Genomic DNA, 17,695 nt, shown 5'->3' with positions numbered 1-17,695 from the left:
AATAATTGAGACTGGAACACATTTCTTATTTAGTATGCACAGTGACATCTGTGAAAATTTCCTGTACTAAAGCCTGCCAATGCCTTTCTGTATCTTAAAACGATTTAAATTACTTCATTCATGCATGTGTGTGTATTCTTTTTACAAGAGATATAAAGCATAAATCCACAGAAAGGTTGAATAACTTGCCCCCCAAATCACACCTCTGCTGGTGACAACATTTTCCAAGGTGAGAGACAGACTGAAAGACATGATCTTAATGGACACAGCCAAAGTCCATGTAATAGCACTTTTGCTCCAGAAGGAGAGGTCCCACTGTATGAATGACCATATTTGTGGCCCTCACCCTATTGTGGTTTTTCACTGAGGCCATCTCTGTGGTGGAATCAAGCTTAGTAGATGCAAACTATTACATTGAGAATGGATAAACAACAAGGTCTTAATGTATAGCACAGGGAACTATATTCAATATCCTGTGATACACCATAATGGAAAAGAATATGAAAAAGAATGTATATATGTATAACTGAATCACTTTGCTGTATAGCGGAAATTAACACGACATTGTACATCAACTATACTTTAATAAAATTAAAAAACAAAAGAAACATTTCGTCCTCCTGCTGATAGAGAATATTCCTGGGGTTTCAGGCCCATCAAAGGTCACCCTTAAGTGGGATGGGGATGGGCGGTCAGATCTGCCATTTCAGGTTGATCTTGGACTCCTGCTTCCTGGGGCCCAGATGGCAGTCTGATGTGATGGGCCATGTGTGTAAGCAGAGGTGAATGAGGCAGGGACCCAGAGGGGAAGGGGTGGAAATCTCCGGCAATAGATGGGAATAGCAAAGTGGATCTGGGGGTCATCATTGATAAGAAAGTAGTAGAGAAAAAAATGTGTCTTTGTGGCATTTTACAGCTGCTGTATGAATTTAGGAGAAATAGTATTTCCTGTTAACTAGCAATTGTCTTTATCTGTACCTGTTATGCAGTGCTGCCTTTTTCTTTCTCACTCTGAGCTGATTTTTCACTCTTTCTGTCCCAGAGAAGTTTTTACTCTTCACTACCCCTTTTGGCCAAGGGCAGGTGAGGTCAGCTATAGAATATTATTCTGGAAAATTCACATCTTCACCATTGTCTGGGTTACATTGATCTAAAGATGGTTTGGAGAACATAATCTGTAGTTGGACAAATGTCCATTCTTCACATTCCTTCAAAAGCACCTTAGTGTTGCATCATCAGAAAGGACAGTGGCTGCACAGTAGCGTTTAGGACTCTGGAGGTCCCACATTTAAACACTGTAACACAGATACTAGGGGAATGATTATACTAAGAATGTGTAGTACACTCCTAAGTCAAGAGCCAAGTTTACCCAAGTAAAGGAAAAGAGCAGATCCCATTCCTAATCTGAAGAGTATGCAGAAGCAGATATTGGTGCACTAGCAAAAATATCAGCTACATTGATTTGCTTGTTTGTTTCTCTGATATTTTTAGTAATGTTAAAGATCCCAGAGAACCTATTGGAATATAGGTACAACATTCTTCCATCTTGAGAGGCCAGCATTATATCTAGAGTGGCTATATGCTCTACCACTGCTTGTCTGATTTCATGAACCTCTCCTGCAAGGAGTTCTATAGCCTTAGTGACCTTGTCTAGTTTTCCTGCTGTTCTCTGAACAATAGTATGTAGAATTTCACCCACTTTTCTGGCCTCTTACCAAGTGTGGAAAGAAGAGACTTGGTGACAGAAAAAGGCAGTCCAAAATTCCTCTTGAGTAAAGTCTTTGGACTCAAATCAAGGTCCAGTCTCTCTCCTTCTGGAATCAAATTATCTCAAGACTTCTTTCTCTGAAAAGGAAACTTATTGAAGCAAAAGAAACCCTGGGTGATATTAGGGGCTCTTCTGAAGGCAGGCATTAATTTACCAAGATAACAGATGCTGTGCAATTTGCAGTTAATAGTCAATAGGCATTTATGTCACAAATCCAATACAGTTCCATCAGGGGCCACCAACTGATCTGTCTTTGGTCAAGATAACCCCTATGGGGTTGTCAAATGGTATTGTAATGTTTTGCAGCATTTGACAAGAGTGGTCCCATGCCAAGCATTGACAATTTTAGTAATAGAGACTATTGAGTAGATCTAAGTCAAAAGAACTGGGGCTGCACCTATATAATATGCTTTTTGGTAAGTTGTGTATATGTAAGACAGCCTCATTGCTGTGGCTAGGACATATGGATCAATGGAACATAATAGAGAACCCAGAAATAAACCCACACACCTACAGTCAATCTTCGACAAAGGAGACAAGAATATACAGTGGAGAAAAAACAGTCTCTTCAGCAAGTAGTGTTGGGAAAGCTGGGCAGCTGCATATAAGTCAGTGAAGTCAGAACGCTCCCTCACGCCATATACAAAAATAAACTCAAAATGGCTTAAACACTTAAATATAAGACATGACACCATAAAACTCCTAGAAGAGAAAATAGGCAAAACATTCTCTGACATAAATCATAGCAATATTTTCTTAGGTAAGTCTCCCAAGGCAAAAGAAATCAAAGCAAAAATAAACAAATGGGACCTAAGCAAACTTATAAGATTTTGCACATCAAAGGAAACCATAAACAAAATGAAAAGACAACCTATGGACTGGGAGAAAATATTTTGGAAACAATGCTATCTTTAAAAAAATTTCTTTTAAAATATAGTGATTCACATTTTTAAAGGTTATGCTCCATTTATAATTATTATTAAATATTGGCTATATTCCCTGTGTTGTACAATATATCCTTGTAGCTTATTTTATACCTAATAGTTTGTACCTCTTAATCCCCTACCCCTATATTGCCCCTCCTCAGATGTGTACTATTTTTATTTTGCACTTATAACATCACGGTATGAGAGTGACTGTGTCCCCACTCCCTCATCAACCTTTTTTTTTTTGCCATTGTCATAGGTAAAGGATAGTAACTCGATGTGGTTTAAATATGTTTGAGTTATCTATAGCTGAGTAACAAATTATTCACAATTTAGTGGCTTAAAACAGCAAATAGTTATTATATCACAGTTTCTGTGGACCATGAATCTGGGAGTGGCACAGCTGGGTGCGTCTGACTCAAGATCTCTCAAGAGGGTGCAGTCAGGATGTCACCTTGGGATACAGTCATCTGAAGGATCCACTTTTAAGCTAATTCACATGGCTGCTGGACTGAGGGCCTCAGTTCCTTGTGGGCTGATGGACTATGGACCTCAGTCTGCCACACCACGTGGGCCTCTCAATAGGGCTGCTCAAAACATGGAATTTTTTTTTTTGCCAGTGTAAGTTATCCAAGATAGAGTGCCCAACATAGAAGCCACAGTCTTTTCGTATTGGAAGTGATATCCTATCACTTTTGCTGTGTTCTCATTAGAAGTGAATCAATACATCTAGCCTCACTCAGGGGGAAGGAATTACACAAGGGAGTGAATAGAAAGTGGCTATCGTTGGGGCCATCTAGAAGCAGACTACCACAATACATATTGGTCTACCTAGTGCTGGTGAAGATGTGGAGCAATTGGAACTCCCATAAATTCCTGGTGGAAGCGTGAAATGGTATAACTACCTTGGAAAACAGTTCAACAGTTTCTTATAAAGCATATACTTACTATGTGACCAACAGTTCTAAATTCTACACCTAAGATGTTTTTGACCATGATCATTCAACTTTTATTTAGCCATTTATGCTGAAATAGTTTTAGACACAGAAAAGTTGAAAAAATAGCACAAAGTTCTTATATTCCCTTTGTCCAATTTCTTCTGTTAACATAACCATGATATAATTATGAAAACTAAAAACTAACATTAGAACAGTATGATTAACTGACCTACAGACTTTATTCATCAGATTTCACCAGTTTTCCCACTAATGTCCTTTTTTAGTTCCAGAATCCAATCCAAGATACCACATGGCATTTAGTTTTCATGTCTTTTTAGCCTCCTCCAATCTGTGGAAGTCCCTTAGTCTTTTCTTGTCTTTCATGACCTTGACACTTTTAAAGAGTACTAATCAGCTATTTTGTAGAATGTTCCTCAATCTGAGTTTGTCTTGTGTTTTCTTATTATTAGGTCGAAGTTACACATTTTTGACAAGAGTACTACAGAAGTGATATACCCTTCCCAGGGCTATATATGAGGGGGCACATAATGTGTATGTTATTTTCCTGGTGATGTTAAACCTCTTTTTTTCAGATTTCATAGCTTGTGTATTTATTTAGCTCTTATGAAAACAGTGGAAACACTGCACAAAATGAACTCAACTTTTTATTTCCCTTCTTGATACATGCACATTCTCTACCTTAGGCGTACTGATGAGCAAGGAAGGACTGAAAGGAAGAGGAATTCTATGTTGCCTGATCTTTCTTTCCTTTTATATCATTCTCAGTGTAAAGAGCTGGCTCACACAGGGAAGTAATACAAGTGATAAAGGACATGCCAGAGTTCTTTGGGGTTTTCAGTTTCTTAGAACGCTATTGCAAGCTTTCTTCATTCAGAGCAAGTTCTGGTTCAAATGGAAAATGTGGCCTCTTGGGTAGGGTTTCCAGAGTTAGCAAATAAAAATAGACAAATCTGGATCTCAGATAAACAATAAATCATTTCTTAGTATAAAAGTCTGTCCCAAGTATTTCATAGGACATATCATATCTTGGGGCTGTCAGTGCCCCCTTCTTCCTCAGTCATAGATGTAAGATTACTTTTTAAAAAATTGTGGAAAATACATGTAACATAAAATTTACCATGTTAATGCCCCACTTTTTTGGCCGTGCTGTGTGCTTGAGGGATCTTAGTTCCTGGACTGGGGATTGAACCCGCACCCTCAGCAGTGAAAGCACAGAGTCCTAACCACTGGACCACGAGGAAATTCCCAATATTAACCCAATTTTTTTTTGCCAGTCTGCCTGCTTTTATTTTTTATTTAATTTTTTTATTGGCGTATAGTTGCTTTACACTGCTGTGTCAGTTTCTGCTGTACAGCCAATATTAACCCATTTTTAAGCGTACAGTTCAGTGGCATTAACTACGTTCACATTCTTGTGCCACCATGGTGATGTTAACCTTGATTGGTTAACCCAGTGGTGTCCGCCAGGTTTCTCCACTCTAAATTTACTATTTTCCCTTTGTAATTAACAAATATCTTGGGAAAAATACTTTGAGACTATGCAAATACATTGTTTCCTATCAAACTTTCACCTACTAATTTTAGCACCCGTGGATGGATCTTGTCTGCAACATTTTTTACTGTGGTGTTCTAAAAAAATAGTGCTTTTATATTCCCCTCATTCCTTTTGCCTTTATTAATTAGAATTATTCTGTAAGTAAGAGTTGTCCCTTTCCCCCATCTATTTATTTAATTATTTATTTATATCAACTTGTACTCATATTTATTTTATTCTATGGGTTATAATCTAATAATATGGTCATTTATCTTCTGTCTCAAATTGTTCCACCTTTGGCCATTGCAAGCAGACTCAGGTTGGCTATGCTGCCCTTTTGGTATGCCCGCATTTTTTTTTTTTTTTTGAGCACTTCCTTACTTCCTGGAACTACAAGTTGCTCCACCTCATTTTGTATTTTCCCTGCCCCAGTTCAACTATTTCAAGGAAATCTGGTTCCTTTTATTAGAAAATGATATTTAGAAACCTAGATCTGGTTGCTGTGTACGCTCATTGGTACTCATTGGGTTATTATTTCTTCTAGGCCCTCTTAGCTAACTTGGAGGCTTGGAAATACAGTCAGCCCTCCATATCTGTGGGTTCTGCATCGGCAGATACAGAGGGCCAACTGTAAGGGACCTGAGCATCCTCAGATTTTTGTACCTGCAGGAGTCCTGTAACCAATCCCCATGGTTACCCAGGGAGGACTGTATATGAATGTATATTAACTCAAGCTACACACATTTTCTTTTTCTTCTTCCCTCCCTCCCTCCTTCCCTCCTTCCCTCCCTCCCTCCCTTCCTTCCTTCCTTCCTCCTTCCCTTCCTCTCTCTCTCTCTCTCTCTCAGAAATTTTTTGGCATTTAGTATATTCACAATGTCGAGCAACCATCACCACTATCTAGTTCCACAATATTTTTGTCACCTCAAAAAGAAACCTCCTGAGGCTTCCCCAGTGGCTCAGTGGTTAAGAATCCGCCTGCCAATGCAGGGGACACGGGTTTGAGCCCTGGTCCGGGAAGATCCCACGTGCCGCGGAGCCACTAAGCCCGTGCGCCACAACTACTGAGCCTGCGCTCTAGAGCCCGTGAGCCACAACTACTGAAGCCTGCACCTAGAGCCTGTGCTCTGCAACAAGAGAAGCCACCACAATGGGAAGCCCGCCCACCACAATGAAGGGTAGCCCACACTCACCACAACTAGAGAAAGCCCGCGCGCAGCAACGAAGACCCAATGCAGCCAAAAATAAATAAATTAAAAATAAATTAAAAAAAAAAACTTCTTAAAAAAAAAAAGGTCCTACCCATTAAGAATCACCCCTCATCCCACTCTCCCACCATCCCACTCTCCCACAACCACTGGCAACCACTACCGCTTTCTGTTTCTACAGATATGCCTGTTATGGATATTTCCTTTAAATGGAATCATACAGTATGTGGCCTTTTGTGTCTGTCTTCTTTCACTTAGCATAATGTTTTCAAAGATTATCCATGTTGTGGCATGAATCCATGCTTCATTCCTTTTTATGGCTGAATAATATTCCATTTTACAGATATACCATGTTTTGTTTATCCATTCATCAGCTGATGGACACTTGGGTTGTTTCCACCTTTTGGCTGTTGTGAATAGTGCTTCTATGAATGTTCGTGTACAAGTTTTTGTTTGAACACTTGTTTTCAACTATTTTGGGTATATACCTAGAAGTGGAATTGATGGGTCATTTGGTAATTCTACGTTTAACTTATTGAGGAACTGCCAAACTATTTTCCACAGAGGTGGTACCATATTATATTCCCAAAAGCAATTCATGAAAGTTCCAATTTCTCCATACCCTTGCCAACATTTCAGAAAACATAACTTCTTTCAGAAAAAGAGGAGGGAACACTTCCCAACTCATTTTATTAGGCAGCATTACCCAAATACTAAAACCAGAAAATGATATGACAGAAAAAGAAAACTGAAGACCAGTATCCTTCATGAACATGACACAAAAGTCTTCATTAAAGTATTAGTTATATGTATAAATCTATAAATATATTTTATATATTTATATTTATAAACAGATATAAAAATATACAATTTATGAAAGAGATTTATAAAAAATATACAATTTATAAAAGAGATACATATACACATATGTATATGTATACACATGTTCATACAAACACACATGTATTTCACATATCACAACAATGAGGGGTTCATGCCAGGAGTGCAAGGCTGTTTCAACATTTCAAAATCATTTTAATTCACCATATTAATGGACTAAATAAGACAAGCCATATAATCATCTCAGTAGATGCAGAGAAAGCATTTGATAAATAACCATTTATGGTAAAAACTCAAAGCAAATTAGGAACAGAATGGAAATTCCTTAACCTAATAAATGGAATCTACAAAAACCCTACAATTTACATCATACTGAATGGTGAGAAATTGCATGCTCCCATTCTAAGATTAGAAACAAGGCAAGGATATCTTCTCTGATCACTCCTATTCAATATTCTGCTGGAAGTCCTAGACAGTGCTTTTAGATAAGAAAAGGAAATAAAAGACATTCAGATTGGAGAGAAAGAAAGAAAACTCTATTTTCAGACAACATTATTGTCTATGTAGATAAAAATTTAAAGTCTAGAAAAAAGCTCCTAGAATTAGCAAGTTTAGCAAGATATCAGGATACACTGTCAAATATACGAGTCAATTATATCCTACATACCAGCTATGAACAATGGAATTTGAAATTTAAAAATATAACACACGTTAAAAAAACACAAAAAACAAAAATATAACACACATAATATGACCACAAAGACAAACAAATTAGGTATATATCTAACAAAATATGTACAGGATCTGTATACTGAAAATTAAAAAACATCAACGAAAGAAATAAAATATCATGTAAATAAATGGAAAGATAGGCCATGCTCATGGATTGTAAGACCCAATATAATTAAAATGCCAATTCTTCCCCAATTTGATCTATAGATACAATGTAATTCCAATCAAATTCCCAGCAAGCCTTTTAAAGTTATTTTTTAGCTAATTCTGCAGTCAAATGCTCTACCCCTGAGCTATACCCCACCACCCTTGACAAGCTAATTCTAAAATTGTTATGGTAAAATAGAGGAGCAAGAATAGCCAAAACAATTATGAAAAAACAAAATTGGAGGATTTGCACTACCCAATTTCAAGACTCACTGTAGAGCTACAGTTACCAAGACAGTGTGGTAATGACAAAAATCCAGAAACACAGATCAGTGGAACTGAATAGAAAATAGGGAACCCCAAAATTGGCCCACAGAAATGGAGTTAACTGTTTTTCTTTCCTGTCAAGAGAAAGAAGTGCAAATAAGCAAGGGCCGGGAGAAGGCTAAAGGAACCCTGTAGTACTGGGTTCAAGTCAGGAATATCAGCATGAACTCATGTTTCTTTTAAAATATATACAGATAGCTAAAGAAATAAAAATAAATGTGTGTATACATGGGTAGGATACATACATGCATTTCCTAGCTCTTTGACACTCCTAGCAGTGACACACCAGTAGCAATAAACATACATAATGCCAAGAGCTTGATTTCTAAATGCCACTTTCCAACAAAAGAAACCAGATCTCCTTGGAGAAATTAATAGCTGATTCTAGGTCTGGATCAGGGAAATTACAAGATGAGCCTGGACTGTCTTATAGTTCCAGTAAGTAAGGAAGTACCCTCCTCCACAATAAAATGATGGGGGCATGTTAAAGGGACTCAGGAGCCAAGCTGAAAGACCTAACAATGGCCAAACCTGCAACAATTTGTGCCACATAATACATAATGTAGTATTGGATTATAATACAAAGAATAGAGAAGACAAATATTCCTTATAGAGGAATGCCAATTAATAAATGTAGAAGCAATGAGGGAAAGAAAATCACTATTAGAACAAAACAGTAGTAGTTGCTGAAGGCAAGAGCCATTGATGAACGCTAAAATTAATGGATGAAACTTTAAGGAGAAACAGGATATTTGCATAACCTCAAAATAATTCCCTTGTGGTAGTTTTAACATATGACTACAAACTCTTTGATGCCCCTCCATCCAGAAGGTAGAGCTTAATCGCCCTTTCCTTCAGTATGAGGACTTTGAGTCAGTGAAAAGTATGGAAAGAGGAAAAACAGTAACTTTACAACAGAGAAACTTGGGAGACACCACCATAACAAAGTGACCAAGGTTAATATCACTTAGTAATATCACTTAGTAATAAGTCATGTTCATATAATCTGTCCCCTGAAATAATGCAATGAGAAGGGCACATAATCTCTGTGATATCCATCCCCCAAATCCATAACCTCAATCTGTTCATGATAAAACATCAGACAAATGCAAATTGAGGGACATTTCTACAAGACTACTTATCATGTCTACAAGACTAATCTTCAAAAGTGTCAAGATCATGAAAGATAAAGACCAAAGAAGCTGTCACAGGTTGGAGGAGACTAAGGAAACATGACAACTCAAAGCAATGTGATAAACTGCATTGGATCCTGGAACAGAAAAAGGTCGGTGTTCAGTAAAGGATAAACCTTGCCCAAAGAAAGGCTTGGCCCCTTGACCCAGCTCCTACAAGGTAACCTCTAAGCCCTTGGAGTGTCCTGCCTGATAAGAATGTCTGTTACCTGGGAGCCTGGAACCATTCTGGGTAGTCTATACCAAGAGTGGGATTTATGGTAGGGGTTTTGGGCCATGTGGTATCAGCTCAGCCTCTGGAAGGGCTGGAGACTATATATAAGTGTGTGTGATGGGAAAATACATACTTGCTAAAACGGATCAAAAGAAAAAAAGAAGTGGCTATTAATATAAGAATTTTACCATGACAGAGTCATTTCATAATGAAAAAAGGGCGTACTCAACAAGTGGACATAACAGTCCTAAATGCTGTATACCTAATAACAGAGCTTCAAAATAGATAAAGCATCAACTGTATAACTGAAAGGAGAAATAGAAAGAAGCACAATGTTAGTTGGAGATTTCAATACCTCTCCCTCAATAACTGATAGAATGGACATAAAATCAGTAAGGCTACAGAAGACTTGAATCATACTATCAAAAATCTTAATTCATATTTATAGATCATGCCACATAACAAGAGCAAAATACATTCTTTACAAGTGTGCATGAAACTTTTACCAAGATAGACCATATTCTGTACCGTAACAGAAGTCTCAATTAATTTATAAGTATTCAAGTCATACAAAGTATATTCTCTGATCACAATGGAATCAAATTATAAATCATAACAGAAAGTGGAAAATTCTAAAATATCTGGATACTGTAACACACATCTAAATAACACATGGGACAAAGAAGACATCCCAAGGTAAGTTAGGAAGTATTTTGAACTGAATGAATATGTAAAGACAACATATCAGTATATATTAGATGCTACTAAATGAGTGCTTAAAGGGTTATTTATATCACTAAAGCTTTATACTACAAAAGAAGAAACGTCTCAAATTAGTGGCTCAGCTTCAACCATAAGAAACTAGAAAAAGAAGAGCAAATTTAACTCAAAGTAAGCAGAGAAAGGACATAATAAACAAGGGAACATAAATAAATAAAATTGAAGACAGAAAAACAATAGAGAAAAATCAATCACACCAAAAGCTGGATATTTGAGAAAAATCAGTAAAATTGATAAATCTCTAGCCAAACTGCCCAGAAGAAAAATGAGACACAAACTATCAATATCAAGAATGGGAGAAGGGAACATCACTTCAGATCCTCCAGATTTTATTAAAAGGATAAAAAAGGAATACAATGAACAATATTTTGCTCCTAAATTAGACAACTTATGTGAAATAGACAAATTCTTTGAAAAATACAAACTGCTAAAGCTCAATGAAGAAAATGATAACCTGAATAGCCTTATAACCGTTAAATTGAATTTTTAGTTAAAAACAACTTTTTAAAAAAATGAGACATAATTGACATTTAACATTGTGTAAGTTTAAGGTGTACAACCTGTTGATTTGATACACTTATATACTGGAGCATGGTTACCACCATAGCATTAGCTAATACCCCTATGATGTCACATAATTATCATTTCTTTTTGTGGTGAGAACATTAAAGATCCAGTCTCTTGGCAACTTTCAAGTATATAATACAGTATTGTTAACTATAGTCACAATGCCATTCATTAGATCCCCAGAACTTATTCATCTTCTAACTGCAAGTTTGTACCCTTTAACATCTCCCCATTGCCTCACCCCTCCCAGTCCCTTGTAAACACCATTTTGTTCTCTGTTTCTATGAGTTTGGCTTTTTAAGATTCCACATATAAGTGATATCGTACAGTACTTTTCTTTCTCTGTCTGACTTCCGCACTTAGCATAATGCTCTTAAGGTCCATCCATGTTGTCACAAATGGCAGGATTTTCTTCTTTCTTATGAATAATATTCCATGATATATACACCACATCTTTTATAAAAGAATACCAGTGCCAGATGGCTTCACTGGCAAATTCTACCAAACATTAAAGGAAGACATAACACCATTTCTACACCAACTCTTCCAGGGGAGGGACCACTTCCCAACTCATTCTATGAAGTCAGCATTATCCTGATACCAAAAGCAGACAAAGAAAATATAAGAAAACTAAAAACCAACATCCTAAATAAGAATACATGCAAAAATTCCTAACAAAAACTTTAGCAAATTGAGTCCAGTGATATATAAAAATAATAATACATCATGACTAAGAAGGGTTTAATTCCAGAAATGCTAGATTTATTTAACTATCAAAAATCAATATAATCAATGTAATTTGACAGATTAACAAATTAAAAAAGAAAAGCTATATGATTGTCTCAATAGCTGGAGAAAAAACATTTGACAAAATCCAACATCTATTGATAAAAACTATCAACAAATTAGTAATAGAGGTAACTTCCTCAACCTGATAAAGAGCATATATGAAAAACCCACGGCTAACATCATACTCAAAGGTGAAAGACTAAATGTTTTCTTCCTAAGATCAAGAAAAAGGCAAAGATATCCACTCTGATCACTTCTTTTCAACATTGTACTGTAGCCAGTACAATAAGACAATAAATAAAAGGCACCTATAATGGAAAGGAAGAAGCAAAACTACCATTTCTCACAGATGACATGATTGTCTATGTAGAAAAGCTTAACAGGATCAACAATAGCTACTAGAACTAATAAGTGAGCTTAGCAAGGTTATGGGACACAAGATCAACATGTGAAAGTCAATTGTATTTCTCTATCCTAGCAAATAACTATTGGAAATTTTAAAATAATTAATACCATTTAGAATAATATAGACATATGAAATACTTAGGGATAAATTTGACAAAATGTGTAAAATTTGCATACTAAAGAACTATAAAACACTTCTGAGAGAAATGAAAGAAGACCTAAATAAATGGAAATATATACCCTGTTCATGGATCTGAAAACTCAATATTATTAAAATGTCAATTATTTCCAAATAGATCTATAGATTCAATTCAATCCCAATCAAAACCCAAGCAGGCTTTTTATAGTAACCAAAAAGCTGATTCTAAAATTCATATGGAAATTTAAAAGACCTAGAATAGCCAAAACAATTGTGGAAAAGAAAAGTTGGAGGACTTAACACTATCTGGCTTCGACTTATTATGAAACTACAGTAATCACTAATGCTAGAGTAATACAGAAGTTAGAACAATGCCAATAGTGGTACTGGCAGTAAGATAGACAAATGGAAAAATAGAACTGAAGTACTTCCAGAAATACAACCAATCAACTGACTTTTTTACAGAAATGACAAGGCAAGTCAATGGAGGGAGGATAATGTTTTTTAAAACAAATGGTTCTGGAACAATTGGACAGCCATATGCAAAACAAAGTGAACCTAAACCCTTTCCTAAGACCATATACAAAATTAAATCAAAATGGATAGCAGGACTAAATGTAAGAACCAATATTATAAAATGTCTAGAAGAAAGCATAGGATAAAGTCTTAGTGACCCTGAGTTTTGCAAAAATTTCTTAACCATGACTCAAAAAGCATGAACTATAAGGAAAGTATAAATGAATTGGACTTATTAAAATTAAAAACTTTTGCTCTTCTGTTATTCAAATGAAAAGGCAAACTTGGGAGAAAATGTTTGCAAAATATATATCCAACAAAGGACTTATATCTAGGATATATAAAGAACTCTTACAACTGGGAAAAATATTTTAAAAGATATCTCAACCAAGATGATATATAGATTATAAATAAGCACAAGATGATCTATAGCATTAGTTATTAGGAAAGTGTAAGTTAAAACCACAGTGAGACACCACATCACTCCCACAAAAATGGCTAAAATTAAAAGGAATAATCATTCCTAGTGAGGGCAAAGATGTGAAGCAAATGTAACACTTATATGCTGCTGGTGGAAATGTAAAATGGTACAGCACTTTGGAAAACAGTTTGCAAATTTCTTAAATAGCTAAATATACACTCAGTATATGACCAAACTATTCAATCCTAGGTATTCACACAAGAGAAATGAAAGCTACATCCACACAAAGACTTGTATTCAAATGTTCGTATCAGTTTTATTTGTAATAGCAAAAACTAGAAACACAGATTTCTATCAACACATGAATGGATAAACAAATTTGGTACATCTATACAATGAAATACCATTTAGCAGTAAAAAGTAATTAATATAGATACATGTAACAACAAAAACGAATCACAAAATAATTATGCTGAATGAAAGAAGCAAAACAAAACAAGAATGCCTACAGTACGATTCCATTTATATAAAATAGTAGAAAATTCAAACTAATTTATAATGACAAAAAACAGATCAGTGGTTGCCTGTGGATGGGGGGAAGGGTGTGGGGAGTGAGGGTTGGATGACAAACGGGCATAAGGAAACTTTTAGGGGTAATGGATATGTTATTTTTATTGTAGTGGTTTTAAAGTTACATACATATGTCAAAACTCAGCAAATTGTACACTTTAAACAAGTTCTATTTACTATATGTTATTATACCTCAATAAAGTTGTAAAATATATCTTGGAGGCAATGAGAGAAATTTGAAAATGGACTGGATATATCATATTAGATATCATATGAGAATTAGATTGATAATGATGATGTAGTTATGGGGGAGAATGTCCTTATTTTTAGGATATGGATGCTCAAATATTTGAGTGTAATGCTATAATGTCTATAACTTACCATCAATTAGTCAGGAAAATATTTACATATACATTGTTGAATCTAGATGAAAGTTGTATGTGTGTTCATTGTACTGTTCTTTCAGTACTTCTACATGATTGAAAATTGACATAATTAAAATGTGGGGAAAACACAATATTGTTATATTGATTTATTGCCCATCCTCGTCTTAGGAAGAGAGACATTACCTTTATTGTCCTAGAATGTAAGTAAATGTTCTCTGGGAATGTCTCCAGGGAGGGAGACATTCTCTATCTTTACTGTTCCGGAATGTAAATAAACCTGAGCACACTGGCTGTTAATGTCTAGACATTAAGAATTCATGGAGAATTATCTCTGAACAGGAGGCTAGAGCCAATCACAAACAACCAAAAAGAATAATGATATGAAACGAATGTAGAGTGGTAAGAAATGGACGGAGAAGATGACAAAGACACATTACATTGGCATACTTGATGTCCCTGAAGAAGAGAAGAGATGGACCAGATGAAAAAGTTAAAATAAAACTTCCCTGAAATAAAAGGCTTGACTCATGATTGGAACAGCTCACTATAACCCAGTTAAAATTAGCTCACAAAAATCAAGACTAAGGCATATGCTTCTAAAGATCCTTAACTTCCAGCATAAAAAAAGAATCACATGGCAGAAACATACAAGAAAAATAGAGAGCAGGTTAATCTAAGACTTCTCAATGGCACCACTCAATTTTAGAAGAGCAATGTTTACCAAGTTCTCAGGAAAAGAAAGTGTAACTTTAACAATCAGGGTTCAATCAGGGAAGTGGATTCATTATGAGTATTATGGAATAAGGAATTTTTATATGAATTAGGTCATGCACAATTGTGGGAGTAGCTGGGGAAGTAAAGGTATGGAAGGGGAAGCTGGAAGATTAGAGAAGTGACTAAACCAGCCCTTTTGAAACACTGGCATGGGTGGATAAGTCAGTGCTTGCAAGAAAATCTGAGAAGCCAGGCACATCCAGCTGCTTAAGTGAGACTGTGAAAGGGGAGCTGATGGAGAAATATATGAAGAGCTGTTGCCTTTGTGGGTTGCAGCCAGGCATCTGGTGGCAGGCCTGGGGCCACTGTAGGTAAGCAGGGCTGGGAGATAGAAAGGGCTGAATACAGAGTGGAAGAGAGTGAGGAAAAATTAAGACCTTCCGGGTATCTCTGCATCTGTCCTTCCCTGTATCTAATCTCAAACTTTTGGAGTAATGGTTGCTCCTTCACTTTGACCTCCCGAATCTCATGCAATTTCTACTTTTGGTCGACTCTAACCTGGAGTCACACAGGATTCTTGAAAACACATTTCTGAGCATAACCCAGACAACAGTAGAACAATACAGCCCAATAACCTAATTTTTTTTTCTACTGGAAAAGTTTTGTGGTGAAGTAACACCATCTGAGTTCAGAAACTACTTCAAATTTGCTCAATTGTTTTCCTTAGTTAAATTCACTTCTAAAATAACACTCACCAAAGTTAATAATGACCTCCTTGTCACAAAATCCAAGCACCGGTTTTCTTTCCTCATGTGAATTGACCTCTAGACTGGACAGTTCCTTCACTGAAACACTCCTTGGAAACACTCTATTCTCTGTGAGCCCCTTGCTCACCTGGTATGTTTTCACCTCTCCAGCTGCTCCTTCCCATTATCCTCTGTAGATGAATCTTTCTTGGCCTGGTCCTCAAATGCTGATAGCACAAGCCTTGGTCCTCGGCCTGCTTTCCCTGTCACTCTAAACATTTTCCTTAGGTAGTTGGATGAGACTAAGATACCACAGACAAGCTCTCAAATCCTGCCCAAGCATAGAGAATGGTAGGGGGGCCTTGGCAGGCTCAGGAAGTGGGGTGTATCTAGTATTCAACAAGAACTTCTCCCCACACATAGTTCTAAGTGCTTTACACAGATAAGTGCATCAACTTCTTGTTAAGACTAATTGTGTACCCCCCAAAGATATGTTGCAGTCCTAACCTCCAGTACCTCAGAATGTGACCTTACTTGAAAACAGAGTCTTTACAGAAGTAATCAAGTTAAAATGAGGCCAGTAGGGTGGGCCTAATCCAATATGACTGGTATTCTTATAAAAAAAGGGAAAATTAGACACACAGACAGACTCGCAGAGGGAACACGATGTGAAGACGCATGGGAAGAAAATGGCTGTGTGACTGGAGTGATGTATCCACAAGCCAAGGAATGACTGAGACTACCAAAAACTAGGTGAGAGGCACAAAACAATTCCTTCTCTAGTGCCTTCAGAGGGAGTGTGGCCCTGCTGACACCTTAATTTCAGACTTCTGCCCTCACAATACATTTCTGTTGTTTTAAGCCACTCAGTTTGTGGTACTTTATTACAGCAGCCCTAGGAAGTTTATATACATCTCATGTCAAATCTATGAGATAGGTACTACTGTGAACATCCATCCTTTACAGCTGAAGAAATCAGGACAGAGAGGTTAACTAACCTGTCCAAGGTCACATAGCTAGTAACTGGTAGAGCCAGGATGGAAACCATAGCTGGACTGGTTCCTGAGCCTATCTACCCAACCACTATGCAAACTGCCTCAATATTTTGAACAGCATTGCTCCTAAGTTGAAAAGGGGGTGTATAAATAAATCTTAATATGCAAATGGTTGAATAAATTATTGCATATCCACCCCACGAACTATCATGCAATCATTCAAAAGAGTTATTGTTGAGTAATAAAGCAAGCAGAGATAGTTGTATGACATGATCCCATATTTGAAAATCAAGGAAGAAACCAATCCTTATACAGCTTCTATCTGATTATAAGCACGTAACATATGTATGTCTATATACAATTATGAGCACAGATTAAAACATGAAAGTGTTCATAGTAGTTAATTAGTACTGGTTATCTGTTGGGGATATAGTGGAGGAGGAAATTCAGTAAATAATAAATGTATTAGTTAGCTTTTTCTCGGTAATAAGCCACCCAAAACTTAGTGGCTTAAAACAATCAACATTTTAATCCACGATTCTGTGAGTTGTCTGGGATGGGTGGGGTGGATGGCAGAGCTTTTCTAGTCTAGGCCAGTGTATTACTATTGTAATCTATTACTATCTAACAAATTACCCTAAAATTTAGCAGCTTAAAACAACATCTATTATCTCGTGGTTTCTGTGGGTCAGGAATTCAGGTGAGGCTCAGAAGGGTGCTTTTGGCTGAAGGTCTCTCATAAGGTTGCAGTCAAGCTGTAAGCTGAGGCTATGGTCTTATGTGAAGGCTAGACTGGGAGAATATGCTCCCAAACTCACT

General features: G+C 36.6%; 1 pseudogene across 1 annotated transcript in view; it reads right to left on the bottom strand.

The window, feature by feature from the left end:
- The window catches only part of LOC309621113 (retinol dehydrogenase 12 pseudogene), a 339,175-nt pseudogene that overhangs the window by 109,652 nt on the left and 211,828 nt on the right, over positions 1 to 17,695 (bottom strand). The gene's annotated exons all lie outside the window — the stretch shown is intronic.

The sequence above is a fragment of the Balaenoptera borealis genome, assembly GCF_965194805.1.
Source record: "Balaenoptera borealis genome assembly, chromosome: X".
NCBI classification, from domain to species: Eukaryota; Metazoa; Chordata; class Mammalia; order Artiodactyla; family Balaenopteridae; genus Balaenoptera; species Balaenoptera borealis.
This window is presented reverse-complemented; position numbering and strand designations above follow the sequence as displayed.